This window comes from Rattus norvegicus, chromosome 3, assembly GCF_021556685.1.
Source record: "Rattus norvegicus strain SHRSP/BbbUtx chromosome 3, alternate assembly SHRSP_T2T, whole genome shotgun sequence".
Lineage (NCBI taxonomy): Eukaryota > Metazoa > Chordata > Mammalia > Rodentia > Muridae > Rattus > Rattus norvegicus.
In genome coordinates, this window is record NC_141536.1 from 110,747,347 (window position 1) to 110,753,337 (window position 5,991).

The following is a 5,991-nucleotide window of genomic DNA, read 5'->3' on the forward strand; positions in this document are numbered from 1 at the left end:
AGATCATGCATAATGACGTTAAACTGGTGATAAGTAGATATAAGAACCAATTTGCCAATTTCAACATCTGGATAGGATCGGAGGCTTGCAATAAAATGAAAAGGTCATTTATAACCTTTGTCTAGGTCTTCATTCTGTATTGATATTTTCACTGCAGAACTATTGGTTAATTCCTATATCCAGACCAATGTCTATCTGTATAAATAGTTAAGCATGAACCAAACATTTTGTAGGATTACATCTGCAAATGGCCAAGCTCACTGAGTTCAAAAACTACTGCTTTACAACCAGAAAATGTCTTCTGCCTTACAATTCATCAGATCAAAGAATCCATTCCCAACAGTGGCTTCTGGATGAAATATCCACAGTTTGACCTCAGGACCCAGCAGTACTGATGAAATAGCCAGAAGGTTGTCAGAGAGCTTCATTGGTTGAGCGTGCTGAGCTGTTACATTTATTTCTTTGGCAAGCCAATCACACATCAGGGAATTTTACCTGTAAACTTTGGTCCACTCCATCTAATTAGATTTTTAGTGATTTATACCACAAGTTCCCTAAAGATAAGACTATCAAATGCTTTCTGTGCCCTGATGACTGATAAACATTTGGGCATTGAGTGTTATCAAAATTCTAGATGTCAGTTCTGTCTATTTCAATCTTGTGGCCTGAAGACACTCAGTGAATCTGTTAGGTGTCATTTGCCTCAACATCAGTATCGAGTGGATGATATACTTTAGTTTAAACAAAATAATGAGAATCATGTAGCTTCTATAAGACGAGGTCTATTGCAGCTCCTAGGACAGAGAATTATACAGGAAAAGATGGATTAGATGTTGGTCAAATAAATAGCATTTTAACATGTTCATCTTCACTGTGTGTCATGAGATATTCAATATGTATGAATTGATTTTGAATTAAAAGATATATTAGATAGTAACTGGATCATTTCTGAAAGACTAAGATCAATGTGTTAATAAAACTTGCTTACATAAGCGTCCATCGAGCAAGTAAAGATTTGAGCATCACTAATGTGTTATAGACTCCCATCCACAAGGTGCTGGGTATCTATTTTCCTATCCATTTCCTACACCACAGAATTGCTTGACTTCTAATACAGAGAACAAGCATCAACATCGAACTCCCCATAAGAGAGTCCACATACTTCCCTTTCTATCTCTCTAACCCCTGACAGTTTTCACAGGGCCTGAGCATTAACAAAGATACACTTTGGATGTTAATAAGAATTACATACATTAATTCACATCAAGCTTGGCACACTGTGAGTACATAATTGCTTCCCTTTTCTGGCATAGCTTAGCCATTCTTTTTAGCTTAGCTGAGAAAACCAAGCAGGGAAGAGGAAGGCATGATTTTAACTTTCTAAAAGCTATTTTTCTTTGACTCCCATAAAATTCTGTCCTTAATATATTTTGCTAAAGGTTTTAAGCATGGCCCTAGCTGAGAAAAGTACTATATTTTATTTTTGTAAGTAATCACGACTCTTTCCCTTTTGGTAAATGTGAAAGATTTTCAGAACCTTTGTGAAAAGTCTCACCTTTTTAAATCAGAAACACAATACGGGTGGGGAGCATAGACCTTGGGCAGGTTGAGAGGCATGCATGTAAAGAACAGATTCATTGACAGTGGGAACAAAACACTGTAATAGACCACCAGTGTGTCTCTGTTCACCATTTGACCTTTAATTGAAAGATTGAAGGTAAGTAGTTCCTGGAAGAAAGCAAGAGGCCGATTCACTTACCCTGCAGCTTAAAGTAAAAGAGCTGCCTAGAAGCCTTCCCTGCATTAGTGACACCCTCTTGTCACTCCAAGCCAGTCTCAGAAAACTAAAATGCCAGAAATAGATTGATGGGGCCCAGGCAGACACCAAGCTGGAGGATGAGAGGGAGGGGGAGGAGGGAAGAGGAAGAGAAGACAGTAGAAGGCCTTTAAGTAACATAGCACAATGGGTCCTCTTGAAGGAAAATTTTATAAAGCTCACATTTCAGACCAGAGGCTTGTCTGCCTTCAGAAATACTCACTATTCTGTAGCATACCAGATCTATAGAATACAGTTGCGAAAAGACCCATTCACTCCACTGTCATTTTAATACACGTACTTTCTGGATTTATCCATCAGAGGCATCCCAAAGCAATTCTAAGAACAGGTCATCACTGGCTAGGAAGTCATTGAAAGTCTCATAATAATCGGGCCTAGAAGAAACTGATGAAAGGGAGGAAGCTGTATTTACACTACCATCAGTTTGACAGATCACATCTTCATACATCATTTTATTCTGTCCTTTTCCAACAAACAAGTGAAGCTGATCTATTTACTATAATTCACCCATAATTTTCCATTAATCCTTTATAGCTTTCTAAATTTTTACAAAAACAGCTCAAATGGAGGGGGATTAAAGGGTTAAAGAGCATTCATTTATGCAAAGTAAAAAATAATTTATTTTCCATATTAGAGTCAATATTGTAAATTTGTAAAATACGTATGGCATCTTGATATATGTATTATTATAAAGTCTTACAAGAATAAGAGTAATTTGATGGAATATAAGCAAATTATATCAAGATACAAAGTATACTAATAAAGGGAGATTAAGCTGATTGTCATATTGAGATGGCTAACCTTGATGACCCTATAAGGGGCAACTCAATTTGGTGGGGAGATCCAGATACTTTCATAGATTTTAGATGCCCTAAGAGAAAATTGACACAGAGAGAAACACATACACCCATGGAGAATCGTAGATTTTGAGGTGACACTGTACAGAGGAAATAAAGTGAAATGTGGTTTATGAAAAGGGCAAGTGGTCCTTGATGCCTTCAAGATAGGATATAAGATCAGACAGACAAGAATGCCAGCAAGAAAGGATCCATGGCAGCTGATTGTGTTTTAAGTTGATGTTGATCAGGTTATTTTGACACTTACCAAGCTATTGCAGAGATTGCACGGTGTGAAAAATATTTCCTGGGCAATAATGTTGGACAGACATGGAACATATCGTGGATATATAATGGAAGAGCAAGTGGTCCCAGCCCTTGCTGGACATTGCTCCTTACTGGCTGCATATTAAGCAAGTTATCAAGCCTCCCAACCTTGTTATATCGGGGAATGGGAATTTCACCCAACTTGGAGGATTGCCTAAAGTTTGTGGGTAATGCGTGTGAACTATCCTGTATATCTGACTATTTAAGTCAAAAGAAAAATGATACATAATCATGCTAAGCTTTCATGCTAAACTTTCTTAATTTATTCAGCTATGTTTTAAAGACCATTATTATCATGTTCGTGAGGATTTAGGCTTCTGGATGACAGAGAATGTTTTCTTTATTTGTTGATATAATTTAGTGGCCAGAAAATTTTCAGGAGCAAACCATTTAATCAATCGATATTTATTCAATTTAAGAATAGATGATGATCATATCTAGTATATTATTTTCAGTACTCATCACTGCCAGAATATTTTAGGAAAACTAATATGGCCACTCCATAGGAATGATTGAAGGGTTAATGGAGAAGAGAGAAGCTTTGTTAGGACTACGGACCTTATATTAATCTAGGTAAGTTTATAAAGAATCATGCAAATAGAATTATGGAGGTATATTTGAAATGGCTGGGACAGGTACCAGAACTTTGCAGGTAAGTATTTGAAGATGGAATGAAGAAAGAGCCAAAAGAGATAAAGTTTCAATGAGAAATAGGACATCCATAATGGTTAAAATTTTGAGGATCATTACTTAGCTTAATTCACCAGAGAGTGGTACCAGGAGGATCTCTGTTTTTACAGAGAGGTAAGAAAGTCAATTATAAATTTGACAGGTATATGCAACACTTGTTATTGTGTTTTTCTATGTTAAGCACAGTGTGAATGACTTCACAGACATTATTTTGAATCCTTCCCAATGGTTAAGTGGGAGGTTGTAAAGATTATGTATTTTTACCTGAAATAGGAGACTAATACTTTCTATATAACCTGACTGTATAACCTAGCTAGTGGCACAGGCAATAGTATTTGTAGAGTTCTGCAGGTAATTTCAATTACAAAGATTTAGATTCTACAAGACTTCATAGCTCATTTGAATATGAGCTTCCATTGGGATATTTGGGAGATAAAAAAATGCTTAAAACTCAGATAAATGGTTTACAGTGAACCACCATAGCAAGCCTGTAATTCCTTTCAAATGATTTTTTTTTATTTTTAAAAAATCCCTTTCAATTTTTTTTTTATTTTATGAAATGGTCATTCTTTAGACCTCCTTGTCAGATACCACTACCAGTTTATTGGCAAATATTTCTTAACATTTTTTGGATATTTTATGTATTTACATTTCAAAATGTTATCCCCTTCCCCCCTCTCCCAAACCCCTCCCCCGTTCTCCTTCCTCTATGGGGATGCTCCCATTCCCACCCACCCACTCCCAACTCAACAACCTGGCATTCTCCTACATTGAGGAAACAAGCCTTCACAGGAACAAGGGCTTTTCATCCTATTGATGATGGACAATGCCATCCTCTGCCACATATGTGGCTGGAACCATGGGTCCCTCATGTGTACTCACTGATTGGTGGTTTGTAACTGGGAACACTGGAGGGGAGGGTTGGTTGATATTGTTGTTCTTCCTATGGTGTTCCAAACCCCTTCAGCTTCTTCAGCTTTTCTCTAACTTCTCCATTGGGATCCCCCTGTTCAGTGCAATGGTAAGCTGCAACCATCCTCATCTTTATAAGTAGGGCTCCTGCTGAACCTCTCAGGGGACACCCATATCTGGCTCCTGTCACCAAGCACTTCAGCTACAGTGCGTGGATTTGGTGACTGCATACAGGATGGATTCGCAGGTGGGGCAATTTCTGGATGACCTTTCCTTCAGTCCCTGCTCTATTCTTTGTTCCTGTATTTCCTCCCGTGAGTATTCTGTTCTCTCTTCTAAGAAGGAATGAAGTATTCATATTTGGGTCTTCCTTCTTCTTGGGCTTCATATGATCTGTGAATTTTATCTTAGGTATTCCAAGCTTTTGGGCTGACACCCACTTATCCATGAGTACATACCATGTGCATTCTTTTGTGACTGGGTTATTTTACTCAGGATGATATTTTCTAGCTCCATTCATTTGCCTATGAATTTCATGTAGTCGTTGTTTTCAATAACTGAGTAGCACTCATTGTGTAAATATACTATATTTTCTATATCCATTCCTCTCTTGAAGACATCTGGGTTCTTTCCAGCTTCTGGCTATTGTAAATAAGGCTGCTATGAGCATAGTGGAGCATGTATCCTTGTTATATGTTGGAGCATCTTTTGGGTATATTCCCAGGAATGGTATAGCTAGGTCCCAATTCTCAGGGAGATTGGAAGAAATGGGATACAGTGAATTATGATAATGGGTGTGGAGAGGGACCAGTAATAGGGGAGACCCAGGTGATGCTGATATCTGCATACTCAAAGCATCCACGCACACTTGGTGCTTTCTTTTCAAGTTGATTTGGTTCACATTTTCCACATGAATTTTCCCCAGAAACTATTAAAATATAATCGCCTCAATTCTCAGTGGTCTATTTTCAATTTAAAAAATCTAAGTGGTAAAGTACTTTTTAGGACATCCTCAGTCGACTCACGAGAAGAACTTTAATGAATGTCCTTGAAACTTCCCTTGCTCCTCTCATTTATTTCAAGGAGAAACATATCCTTTAAGAGAAGTTTATTGATGCTGCCACATTTCTAAGTCCTTGTTCTTGCTTTGCTTACAGTTTATCTAATCATGTTATATCACAATGAATGATAAATTGTTGTCCAAATTCCCTTTGGGGGATGGATTTTTATGTATGTAATTGCCTCCACGGTCTCTAGACAGGTATGTCTCTGAAGATATTGATGGAAAGATCATTCCAGGAGGTGAAGACCCAAGTAGAGTTCATGATTTATGAGACAAGATGCAGGTATATATCTCAAGGTTAAAAAAATCATACAAATCAGCCTTCA